Here is a 14,181-nt window from a genome sequence, read left to right as displayed (position 1 = left end):
GCAGAAGCCAACATGTGTTCTTTGTGATCATTGTTCATCACGACAGGAGCTTTGATTTGAATCATATTTATTATAACATGTGTTTGTTTGTGGCAATGACTAATCAGACCATTAAAGCAAAGTTGTCAGTGCATTGGAATTGGTTTCTTTCTTTCTTTGGAGGTTCCCTCGATGGTCCACTGTCAAATTTCAGGAGCCAACACCAACCTTTGTATTCTCTGCTTTCAACTGCTTCAACTGTCATGGAAAAACAAAGCGTTTGTGACTGTGGTGGTCATGTGATATGCTAATACAGGGGTCGGCAATGCAACATGTTGAAAGAGCCCTATTGGACCAAAAAAATAAATAAAAAATCTGTCGGGAGTCGCAAAAAGTTAAAAGCCTTTTGTAAGTATTATAATGAAGGCAACATATTGAGTACAGTAAGTGTCTCAGAGGGTTATATAACTCAAAGAAAAGGACAGGCTGTCTTCTTCTAATGGAATTATTACAATCTTTGCAAGCTGGGTAACGTTTGCTGTGGTCTGGAACAACATCGTAATGTTTGCTGTGGTCTGGAACAACATGGCACACAATGAGAAATGCAGCAAACATTACATACAGATAATGTGTCATGAGAAATACAAATATAAAAAACATACACAGAGGACAGCAGTAAAGGAATTTAAATGGACTCAAATACACCTACAAACGAGGCATAATGATGCAATATGTACACACAGCTAGCCCAAATAGCATGTTAGCAAGTCAATAACATCAACAAAGCTCACTTTTGTGCATTCACGCACAGCATAAAATGTTTGGTGGACAAAATGAGACAAAGAAGGTGTGGCATAAAGCACGTCTTTCTGTGACAGCGACGGAAAAAGTGTACCCGTAAACCAACTACGGTGAGTTCAAGGACCGCCAAAATTAGTAGGACAAAACGGAGCAGCCCAAATACTGTCATGAAGCATACACACAAACATATTAAACCGTGTGCTTCCTAACTATTACGAATGTTTGTGTTATGTGTGTCCTCCTACAAATACATTATTAAAACAACAATTTTTTTTCCCCAATGTTTTCCATTTTTGTAAAAACTCCAGGGAGCCACTAGGACGGTGCTCAAGAGACGAAGCCAACTCGAGAGCCGCGGGTTGCGGGTTGCTGACCAACGTGCTAATAAGTTGTGTGTCATTAGCTCCAAATACTTCTCTTTTTTTTTTCCAACCAAAACATTTAAAAAGAACACAACCAGTTAATATATGTTACCATTAGTGGTTTAAAGGGGAACTGCATTTTTGGAGAATTTTGCCTATCATCCACAAATATCACAATTTTTATTTGACACTTGGCTTTCTCTTTTATGTAGATTCTAAATAGTAAAAAAGTGATAGTAGGAGGCGGCCAACGATGCAGGTAATGGGGATACGATTTATTCTGCCTATAAAGCCCTCTAAACACCTTTAAAACATCTAGCATTGTTTTGTATACATGATGTAAGTATGTATATAATATAGTAACAGGCATGTTTATGATAACATGTAATACTTAACAGTTTTTTGCTCATGTTTAGCATTAGCATTACCCAAACATATTTTCTGGGTGGGGCGTTCGTTGCTATCCGCTAAACATTTCAAATAGGGTAATGATTTGAGTTTATTTCCAACATACATACAATTACGACATGATACACCACAATTTCCAGTAAGAAGATGTATAAGAAGATAAAACAGCAATTAAGAATGTTCACTTCCACGAGGATGCTGACTGATGGGATGCTTGTATCTTTCAGTACTTATGTTCTCCTTGAGCTGCTAAATTCAGAATATTCCTCACTCCTCAGATTAAAAAAAGATGCTTCCAATCGATGTTGCGATGGTCTTAGGCAACAGTAGCCAAATGTACATGGACAAAATTTATTTAGCCTGATCATCATTCGGATTAGAATGTTACCTTGTACATGGAACATGAAAAAACTGATTTGATTATAACGTCCATTTTCATGCATCACACCTTAAATCGGAATACTTTACATTGACATGCCAATAACCTGATATAAACGGAAGGGTTCTCTCACTGCAGGTGCTGGCTAAGCAGTGACTTCCTATGTAAACAAAACATGGATTGTGCATTTCTGCTTGTCCGACATTATCACTGTATTTTTTAAATCTTTTTTTTTCCTTCTGTTCACTACTTTTGTTTTAGCTCTCTTTTTGAAATGTAGCTGTTGTCTGCTTTTTATACTACGATTATGCACAGGTGAATAAAACAGCTTGTTAAAACGACAACTGGATCCCTTCTTTTATTGTTACATCGACACATGACACTCCATAGGATACATTAGTTTTGCTAGTCTTGTTTTAAAGCAGCCAACACAACAGTAAATAACACTACGTCTGAACATGTTGAATAGGAGGAGACAGCAGCAAGACAATCAATTCATTTCGAGACTATTAAATAAAAGTATATCTGACATCAAATTCATATGCAATAACAACAATTCTAAACCAAATTTTGGAAAATGTGTTCTAATGCGCTACAATCTGAATGACTTAGACCAGTGGTTCTCAATTGGGGGTACGCGTATCTCTGGGGGTACTTGAAGGTATGCCAAGGGGTACGTGAGATTTTTCAAAAATATTCTAAAAAAAGCAACAATTCAAAAATCCTTTATAAGAATGTTTATTGAATGTAAGTTCATAAACTGTGAAAAGAAATGCAACAATGCAATATTCAGTGTTTACAGCTAGATTTTTTGTGGACATGTATATTGATGTTAAATATTTATTTTTTTGTGAAGAAATGTTTAGAATTAAGTTCATGAATCCGGATGGATCTCTATTACAATCCCCAAAGAGGGCACTTTAAGTACCCGGGCGGTATAGATCGGTTGGTACAGTGGCCGTGCCAGCAACTTGAGGGTTCCAGGTTCCATCCCCGCTTCTGCCATCCTAGTTACTGCCGTTGAGTCCTTGGGCAAGACACTTTACCCACCTGCTCCCAGTGCCACCCGCACTGGTTTAAATGTAACTTAGATAATGGGTTTCACAATGTAAAGTCCTTTGAGTCACTAGAGAAAAGCGCTGTATAAATATAATTCACTTCACTTCACTACTTCTATGTGTAGAAATCTGTATTTATAATTGAATCACTGGTTTACTTTTCAACAAGTTTTTAGTTATTTTTATATCTTTTTTTCCAAATAGTTCAAGAAACACCACTACAAATGAGCAATATTTTGCACTGTTATACAATTTAATAAATCAGAAACTGATGACATAGTGCTGTATTTTACCGTTTTTTCAACCAAAAATGCTTTGCTCTGATTAGGGGGTACTTGAATTAAAAAAATATGTTCACAGGGGGTACATCAATGAAAAAAAGTTGAGAACCACTGACTTAGACCACCCATCTCGGTAAAAATGAAATTTTGATCCAAATGTGTGTGATCGGGTCAGAATATTCCGAATGACATGTATACAACGGAATATTTAGCCTATTGATCCGATTAAATGTGTCCATGCGCACATAGACAATTTACCATTTGTTGACAGCCATATGATATCAAGTTGGTAGCGTGTGGATTTTCAAAGTTGACCTTCTTGGCTTGGTGCTACAACCAATGTGAGATGTATGATTCATAACCCAGCATAAACGTTTCCCAACCTAAAGGCAATACAGCAGCAATAAAAGCAGCTCAAGCTCCTTCTTCATTTTTATGGCGGATTCGCAACCAAAGTTTTTAGCAGCTCCAGCTAGCTGGCTCTTACAATATGCTACAGCACTGGTTCTCAAATGGGGGTACTTGAGGGTATGCCAAGGGGTACGTAAGATTTTTTTTTTTTCTTTAATATTCTAAAAATAGCAACAATTCAAAAGTCCTTTATAAATATTTTTATTGAGTAATACTTCCACAAAATATGAATGTAAGTTCATAAATTGTGAAAAGAAATGCATCAATTGATTCAGTGTTGACAGCTAGATTTTTTTTGTGGACATGTTCCATAAATATTGATGTTAAAGATTTCTTTTTTTGTGAAGAAATGTTTAGAATTAAGTTCATGAATCCAGATGGATCTCAATTACAATCCCCAAAGAGGGCACTTTAAGTTGATGATTACTTCTATGTGTAGAAATCTTTATTTATAATTGAATCACTTGTTTATTTTTCAACAATTTCTAGTTATTTTTATGTCTTTTTCTCCAAATAGTTCAAGAAAGACCACTACAAATGATCAATATTTTGCACTGTTATACTATTTAATAAATCAGAAACTGATGACATAGTGCTGTATTTTACTTCTTTATCTCTTTTTTTCAACCAAAAATGCTTTGCTCTGATTAGGGGGTACTTGAATTAAAAAAATATGTTCACAGGGGGTACATCACTGAAAAAAGGTTGAGAACCACTGTGCCACAGTATAGCTTGGTTAATTTGCATTGGTAAATGGAGTGTTTTTGGCAGCTTTTGTAGGTTTTTTTTATAGTGCTGTATGGGCATTCCGGACTAATCCCCTGTACCTGCATTGTTAGCCGCCTCTTGCAAGCAGTGTTTCACTATTTAGAACTGTAAGGATTGTGAATGATAAGGAAAATTCCCCCCCAAAAACCGCAGTTCCCTTTTAAAAGACCATATTTTTAAGAATAAATGTCAATATTTTTTACAACTACAAACTAAATTTATTTTTTTTATTTAATAGTTTTTGTTTTATTTGGGGCGAATAGCATGTGCCTCACAATACCAAGGTACTTAGTAGTCCTGAGTTCAATCCAGGGCTCTGGATCTTTCTGTGTGGAGTTTGCATGTTCTCCCCGTGAATGCGTGGGTTCCCTCCGGGTACTCCGGCTTACTCCCACTTCCAAAGACATAACCCTGGGGATAGGTTGATTGGCAACACTAAATTGGCCCTAGTGTGTGAATGTTGTCTGTCTATCTGTGTTGGCCCTGCGATGAGGTGGCGATTTGTTGAGGGTGTACCACGCCTTCTGCCCGAATGCAGCTAAGATAGGCTCCAGACCCCCCGCGACCCCAAAAGGGATAAGCGGTAGAAAATGGATGGATGGATGGAGTACACACCTGTATCGCATGTACACCAACAAAAGCGGTCCTAGAGTAACTGGCCCCATATGTTCCTACACTGTTGCTCAAGGCTAATGCTGTATTCAATTCTGACCGTTAAAAAGAAAAGTCAAAGTAAAATGGCCGTATGGACATTTTCCAGACTGGTTCCAACTGACCTGTGAAGAGTTAGAAAGCAGAGTCAGGGTCAAAGGTCAGAGGACTCCTCTGGGTATCGTTGTAGGAAAGAGGAGCTGGAGAAGTGGGGAGAGTGTACCTGAGAGGATATAATGTACATGTTTGCACATACTTATATTCCAATGATTCAATGTAACCCAGAAAAATATCTCATTCGTCAAACGGACATCATTAATACAAGGACGTTTTTTTGTTTTAATCTTCATCTCTTTAATAGACTCCATTCATGACATCCATATAAAAAATTTTTATAGCAGCCTTTGCCAAACGTTATCAGCTTCAGACCCATGAAATTACAGACGTGATTCCTCACGAGGACCAACATTTACAAAGAGCATAATAAGAAGAGTAATGATGATAAGACAAATCATGACAATAGTAATCTAATCAAGGTCAAAATTAGGCATAATGATGTGTTAATTCCACAACTGTATATATCGGTATCGGTTGATATCGGAATCGGTAATAAAGAGTTGGACAATATCGGAATATCGGATATCGGCAAAAAAGCCATTATCGGACATCTCTATAAAAATATTAATACCGCAGTCGTGTTGGCCAGGAGATGAGACCTAAAAAATCAGAGCACTGATTGGTTTAGCCTAAAGTTGCATTACTATACAATAGTCCTTCCTTTATTGGTTCCCGTCATGACTGCGATAAATGCATTTCCGCGAAGTGAGAATCATTATTATAAAATAACTTTTTACTACCTGCAAAATGTTTTTTTTTTACCATTATGTGAACCCTCCTGACAAGAAAAAACACCCATTACCTCTAAAGGTCTTAGTGGCCACATGCGTGGACAGCACTTTTTAGCTCTTATTTTCAAAATTGTGTACACTACTGAATTGGGGTCTTATGGCCCTTATGTGGACACTTATACTGCCATCTGGTGGTGTCAGAAGAGTATAACATACAATGGAATTTGGGGGAAAAAAAGTGTAAAAATTAAAATTAACATTACACTACACATGAAGTACACGTTTGTTACTTATGGACTAAGTACATCATATCAAAAGATGATATTTTAGTTTTTATTACAATTAGGGTCCAATAAGCCCAAATAGCAAAGAGAAATACAAAAATCATGTAAACAAACGGCTTGGGCCTTAAGAGGTTAAGAAACCTCTGCACTCTATTAATCTACTGAGCCAATCAGTGGCCACAATACTGAACAGTGCGGTCTGACTGGTTTGCTCTCCTCTAATGGCCAATATTACTGTAGCATTTTTTTTTTCTTAGTTCATTTAACTATTTTTATGCTTGGAAATGTTTAATTCAGGTTCCAGAACATTGTAGAATATGCTTCAAAACAGCTATTCTCAAACTGTGGTACGTGTACCACCTAGTGGTATGCGAGCTGCATCTAGCGGTGTGTTAAAAGAAGTCTATTAATATGTACGGAGTATTATTGTTGATGTTGTTTGTGAATTGTATGCAATGTTACAGAGGGCAAAAATATTGAATGTACGTGTAAAATAAAAGCTCTGCCTTGTTTTTAATGAACACTTAGGCTTAGTACGCTATTGTATTTTAATGTTGGTCATTATGGTGGTACTTGGAGAGCCAAATGTGTTCTAAGGTGTTACTTGGTGAATAAAGTTTGAAAACCACAGCTTTAAAAATATATATTTTTAAAATGATTTAAAGTCTGCGATGTGGTGAAGCTGCATTGTTTGAAGCATAATGTGGTAAGAGATGACTTTTTGAAATAAACAAGTAATGAAGTGACTGTGTGGCTGTTATTTCATGTCCAGGGGCTCTCAGATTGTTGAAAAAAAACCTCCTTAGTAAGTTGTAGGGTTGTTGCAATACCAATATTTTAGTACCGGTACCAAAATGTATCTCTATTTCAGTTAAGTGTCGCATGGTTATGCGCAGGTTGTTTATCCAAGATGCACATGGACAAGCGGAAGCAGTGTGCAGGTAAAAAAAAAAAAAAAGAATATTTTAAATAAATAAATCAGACAAGAAATACAAAAACAGAACAGCCATGCCGATAGCAGAGGTAAAGCTAAAGGAAAAGCTTAGCACTGGAACAGGAAGCTTGGATTGACCAATGTAGATGTTGCGGGAAGCAAACAGAACAGCCAGACAGTGTGTGGCGAGAGGCAGAAATAAATCGCTCTCTGATTGGTGACCGAGAGCAGGTGAGCGTCCCAACGACTAACCAGAGGCAGGTGGGCACAATCAGCGCCCATGGCAACCAGGAACACAAAACAAGGGGTGCTGAAACAAAACTAAGGAAATCCTAAACTTAAACAAAACATGATTCGGGCAACGGATCATCACAACTGCGATACTTTTCAGTTCTTTTCTAAATAAAGAGAGAACACAAAAAATGGCATTATTGGCTTTTTTCTAACAAAAAATATTACGGTACATTAGACATATGTTTCTTATTGCAACCAAAGAACAATTTTGGCCTTAAATAAAATAGTGAACATACTAGACAACTTGTCTTTTAGTAACATTGTGTAATTTATCATTCCATTATTTTGTCAAAATTATTAAGGACAATTGGTAGAAAATGTGTTAATAATTTAATTGTTCATTTACTGTTAATATCTGCTTACTTTCTCTTTTAACATATTTAACATATTTGTGGGGGAGTGGGGTGGCCTGCGGACCTGCAGCGCAGCGAGGTGTGTCAGGAACGGCTTCGAGATCAGCGACAGGTGCGTAGATGGCCCGCCTGGGTGTTTTTATCTAATCACCTGTCGCTCTGTTAAAGGCAGCAGCCGGTAAGGGGATTGGGGTGGATGGTGGAGCACGAGCACTAGCAGGAGCGAGAGCGAGACCGACCGAAAAACAATTGCTGAAAAGCACTAAACGACTTTGCACATTGCTAAAAATAAAACATTGTGGTAACCCTCAAGGAGGAGCCTGGCATGTCGGTGATTTGTGGTCCGAAGAGCCCGGAAGCACAAGTCTTCCACAATGTTCTATTTACACTTCTGTTTATATGTGATAATTACTTAATCATCTGTTGTTTGGATATTTTACATTAGTTTAGATGATACCACAAATTTAGGTATATAGATCTGATACCAAGTAGTTACAGGATCAGACATTGGTCATATTCAAAGTCTTCATGTTTCCAGGGAGATATTTCCTGAGTTTAAAAACATAATATGAAAAGGAAAAAAGATTTTGTGACGATAAAAAATATCGATGTAATCATATTAGAATTGACTAAATACGCTCCTGCACTTGGTATCATTACAGTGGATGTCAGGTGTAGATCCACCTATGGCATTTGTTTACATTCAGGGGTGCTAGCTTGCTGTTAGCGGTTAGCTATTGTATCCTCCTACGGTGTGTAGTGAAGCATGTTTAGCTATTCTGGATACTTGTAATAAGTTCACTTTATTTGTCGCCTTGGAGGCCAGGATTAGTGATTTAGAAGCAGCTACAACACTGCCGACTGCGGCTGGACTTTAGCCACCAGCGAGCTACCCATGTCTTAAAACACCTCTTCCTGAGGGAGTTTTAGTGTTATAACGTCACCTTTATCGTTAGTTTTAGGTCAAAATGCATCCGTTCTCCATTTTTTGTCTACACACTGCTTGTAAGTACTCTGTGATTGTGCGCTGCCGAACATGCTCATCCGCTCGTAAAACCAGCAATGTCAGGACGTGACGATACGGCGTCATTCCCGTTAAAAAAAAATAAAAAACGAAAACGAAAATGGGGAACTGGTACTTTAAAAACATAGTACCGTTTTTGATTCATTAGTACCACGATACTATACCAGTACCGGTATAGCGTACAACCCTAGTAAGTTGCAAACACTTTTTTAATTTTGTACTTATAAACATTGTTGATTCATAATTAGGTATTTTTACTTTGTAAAAATACAGATTAACAGTACCAAATAACAATGATAAACAAGGGTTCGGTGTAATACCAGAAAACAAAGTGAGGGCACTAAAATAAGTTGATGCTTTATACACATCAAATTAAAATCTTATCTCATTTAATCTTATGTAGCTCAACAAAATATATACATCATATTCTCGTCCATATTTTCACTTTGGAGTAGCGATGGGAATTGATAAGATTTTTCGGGTTCCAATTCAATTTTTGTTTCTGCTTATATGATGAATAAGCATCAATTTTGTTTAGTTTAGAGCTGACAATGTGAGGAACACACATGTCCACGGAGGCTGTGACCCCAAGATGCAGTAAACAGGGGAATGATGTGCAGGTAAGAGTCTTTTATCCATCCATCCATTTTCTACTGCTTTATATCCAAAATAGTGAGGAAAAAGTCATGCATGCAAAGGTCCTAAACATAGTCAATCCTCGAGCACTGAGGAACAGGCAAGGCAGGCATAAATAAAACGTCTGGTTGGCAACTGCAAGCAGGTGTGCCAGGCTGTCAATCAGGGACAGGTGAGGGAAACGAGGGCTCATGGCGACATGTAGGAAGGGCAACATTAATAAGAGCACCGACAGGAAACAAACATCAACCAAGGAGCCACAAACAAAAGTGCAGTTACAGACCGTCACAAACATGACCTTACAAAGACAACAGTGAGGTCTTAAAAATTTTTTGAAATTTTATATTTTTTTAAAGCTTCTGTAGAATTAAAAAAATAAAACATATGGAAATCAAACAAGAATGAAACATTTAGTAACATTTTAAAAACTTTTAAGAATCTTTGTCATCTACCCTTTTTTCCCTTGGCCTCAGTCTGGACCCCCTCTGCAGGGCCCAGGCTTGGACCGATTTTTTTATTATATTTTATTTTATTTTAATCTTCCATTTTTTTGTCCCATTCCCCCCACTTGTTTACCTGTATCTCACCTTTTTTTTTTTTGTAAGGGGCGCTGGAAGCCGGCAGACCTGTCAGCGATCCTGTTCTGTCTCCCTGTAACGTTTGTCTGATCTTGAATGGGATTGTGCTGAACATTTTAATTTTCCTGAAGGAATAAATAAAGTACTATCTAATCCAGGGGTAGGGAACTTATGGCTCTAGCGCCAGATGTGGCTCTTTTGATGACTGCATCTGTCGCTCAGATAAATCTTAGCTGACATTGCTTAACACGATAAGTAATGAATAATTCCGCTGGTAATCCCGATGTTAAAAATAATGTTCAAAATATAAAACATTCTCAAGCATTTTAATCCATCCATCCGTTTCAACCGCACCTGTTCAAAAAATAACAACGTTATTAAAAATAATGTTGGTTTTACTTAAAAAAATGCACGCATTTAGTTGTATTCAATGTTAAAAAATATGATATGGCTCTCACGGAAATACATTTTAAAATATTTGGCTCTCATGGCTCTCTCAGCAAAAAAGGTTCCCGACCCCTGATCTAATCTAATCTAATATACCGTCTGTTTAGATTTACAAGGTGAAACTAATATAATGACGGACTCACGGCATGCAACAATGGGATATTTCGAACCTTTCCTTGATATAATGTTGATGTTTATTGTTTATACCTAAGAAAACCTTAAATTGAAAATCTCAGAAAATGTGTTGTTTTTAAAAAAACAACAAAAAAACTGTAAGCCAAAATCATCAAAGTTGTATTAAATAGAAGCTTGACATATCTCATTTGACTTTATATCACATAGTTTCATATTTGAAGTTGAGATGCTAACATAAATGGACTTCTACACAATATTCTAATTTCATGAGTTGAACCTGTTTAATATATTGACTGAGTGAAAATGTTGCTGTAGGAAAACATGCAAGTTTTCTCTGACTACAATTGAAGATTCACCTACTGAAGGAGGATCTATGTGGCAAATCCTTGCAAGCTTCTGACCACAAACTGAGTCACTGCTCGGTGACATTTGTCCGTCCTGGTCGAGTTGCACTCTTCCCTGGAAGCTAGCGGCAGATGTGAACTGGAGCCATTACTGTCCACATCAAAACTAGTCAGAATGTGTTTTTTGATTGATTGATTGATTGATTGATTGATTGATTGATTGAAACTTGTATTAGTAGATTGCACAGTACATCAGAGAAATTATTTCAAAATCCTCCTGCTCACATATAAATCACTAGATGGTCTCGGGCCGAAGTACATCACTGATATGCTCCCATTGTATAAGCCCTCTAGATCACTAAGATCTTCTGAGACCAATCTGTTAGCGGTTCCCAGAGTAAACTCAAATCAAGGGAGAGCATCATTCAGTCACTATGCAACAAATAGCTGGAATAAACTTCCTGAAGGTGTCAGACTTTCCCCAACTCTGACTACTTTTAAAACTAAACTGAAAACTTTTACGTTCACCTTAGCTTTCAGCTAAATCTTTTAATCTTTTAACGTCCGCAGTGTTTTTATTTTTATTGTCTGCATTTTAATTCTGCTTTTATTTTATTTCATTTCACTTTGTTGTCTGTGAAGCAGTTTGAGTCTGCCTTGAGTATGAAAAGTGCTATACAAATAAAGCTGCCTTGCCTTGCCTTGCCTTGCCTACAGTACATATTCCGTACAATTGACCACTAAATGGTAACACCCGGATAAGTTTTTCAACTTGTTTAAGTCGGGGTCAACGTTAATCAATTGATGGTGTCTCCTCCTGCTCATCTGAATGAGAAGGCATTCATTTCAATTTGACAAGTAATAGCGCTGACATGATAGGTGGTATTAGTACCTGTTGTATGTACGTCAGATGACTGCTGCTAGGTGGGATGAGATTGGCTCGGTTCAAAAACATCACATTCATTGCATGCTGTGTGTTCAAATGTTTCGACATATTGCTCGTATGTCCTCCTCTTGATTAAACAGCAACCTTGGAATTATTTAAAGTAGCACTGTTGCTGTCTTTGTTAGTAAAATGTTGGAAAACCTCGGTGCGCTAACCTAACTTTTGATAATCATCCCTATTCTTGAGCATCTGATTATATATATATATATATATATATTTTTTTTTTTTAATTAGTAGCATAGTAACAATATATTATATTATATTATACTAACCCCAAAAACCAGTGAAGTTGGCACGTTGTGTAAATCATTTTCAACTTATATTCAGTTGAAAAGGCTGCAAAGACTAGATATTTAACGTTCCAACTGAAAACGTTGTTACGTTTTGCAAATATTTCCTCATTCAGAATTATGATTTCTGCAACATATTTCAAAAAATCCTGCACAAGAGGCAAAAAAGACTGAAAAAGTTGAGGAATGCTCATCAGACACTTATTTGGAACATCCCACAGGTGAACAGGCTAGTTGGGAACAAGCAGCTTGCATGAAATGCTCAGTCGTTCACAAACAAGGATGAGGCGAAGGTCACCACTTTGTGAGCAAATGCGTGAGCAAATTTTACTTAAAATTGTCGAACAGTTTAAGAACAACATTTATCAACCAGCTATTGCCAGGAATTTAGGGATTTCACCATCTACTATATCATCTATAATATCATCAAAACATTCAGAGAATCTTGAGAAATCACTGTACGTAAGTGATGATATTACGGACCTTGGATCCCTGAGGCGGTACTGCATCAAAAAGTGACGTCAGTGTGTAAAGGATATCACCACGGGGGCTCAGGAACGCTTTAGAAAACCACTGTCAGTAAATATAGTGTAACGCTAAATCGGTAAGTGCAAGTTAAAACTCTACTATGCTAAGCAAAAGTTTTTCATCAACAACACCCAGAAACACTGCCGGCTTTGCTGGGGCCGAGCTCATGTAAGATAGACTGAGGCAAAGTGCAAAAGTGTTCTGTGGTCTGACTAATCCACATTTCAAATAGTTTTTGGAAACTGTGGACATCTTGTCATCCGGAACAAAGAGAAAAAGAACCATCAGGATTGTTATAGGTGGAAAGTTCAAAAGCCAGCATCTGTGATGGTGCGGGGGTGTATTAGTGCCCAAGGCATGGGTAACTTACACATCTGTGAAGACACCATTAATGCTGAAAGGTACATACAGGTTTTGGAGCAAAATATGTTCCCATCCAAGCAACATTATCATGGACGCCCCTGCTTATTTCAGCAAGTGTTACAACAGCATGGCTTTATTGTAAAAAAGTGTGGGTACTACACTGGCCTGCTTGTAGTCCGGACCTGTCTCCCATGGAAAATGTGTGGCGCAATATGAAGCCTAAAATGTCATAATGGAGACCCCGGACTGTTGAACAATTTAAGCTGTAAATCAAGCAAGAATGGGAAAGAATTCCACCTGAAAAGCTTTAAAAATTGTGAAAACGGTTACTGGGTGTTGTTCAAAGGAAAGGCCATGTAACACAGTGGTAAAAATGCCCGTGACAACTTTTTTCCAATGTGTTGCTGCCTTTAGATTCTAAGTTAATGATTTGCCAAAAAAAAAAAGAAGTTTCTCATGTTTGAACATCAAGTATCTTGTCTTTGCAGTCTGTCCAATTGAATATCATTTAAAAAGGATTTGCAAATCATTGTATTCTGTGTTTATTTACGAATTACACAACATGCCAACTTCACTGGTTTTGGGGTTTGTATTACTTTATTTTATATTATATTACAATATGGAACCTGTTTTTATCAAGCCATGGAGAAACATCCCTTTGAAGTGTCCAGACTGATCAATCACTCATAATTTGCAGATTCACCTTTAAGTGTAAATAAAAATAATATTGCATCAACAATTCTGTCACTGTTCAAATGTCACCGGAAACAAATATCTTACCTGTCCCAAGGAGCTGTGACATCATCACCTTCATCTCCTCCTGTCAGGGCAATAGTCCACAGCGCGACAATGGTGGCTACACAGACCAGGGCTAAGAGTACACAAAAAATACACAACTTGCTGACGCTGCATCTTTTCTCCATTGCCTAACAAACAACACAAACAAAGGGAATCAGTACAGGACAAATGTACATATGCTCAAAATTCTAGTCAAAGTATATGCTTACTTTGCAGAGTCTTGGATCCAAAATGACAAAAAGCTGTTCTCACGAGCATTTTACAGGTTAACAGTCCATAAT

At 37.3% G+C, this 14,181-nt stretch overlaps 1 long non-coding RNA gene across 1 annotated transcript; it reads right to left on the bottom strand.

Annotated features, from left to right (window-relative positions):
• Nucleotides 1–76: 76 nt before the first annotated feature.
• LOC133563309 (uncharacterized) lies at nt 77–14,181 on the bottom strand. The gene is made up of 4 exons (XR_009809027.1): nt 14,110–14,181; nt 13,883–14,028; nt 5,224–5,321; nt 77–237 (listed from the first exon to the last, which is right to left on the bottom strand). It is a non-coding gene; the product is annotated as an uncharacterized LOC133563309 (long non-coding RNA).

This window comes from Nerophis ophidion, linkage group LG12, assembly GCF_033978795.1.
Source record: "Nerophis ophidion isolate RoL-2023_Sa linkage group LG12, RoL_Noph_v1.0, whole genome shotgun sequence".
Taxonomy (NCBI): domain Eukaryota; kingdom Metazoa; phylum Chordata; class Actinopteri; order Syngnathiformes; family Syngnathidae; genus Nerophis; species Nerophis ophidion.
The sequence above is the reverse complement of the archived record's forward strand: the minus strand, read 5'-3'. Positions and strand labels throughout refer to the sequence as shown.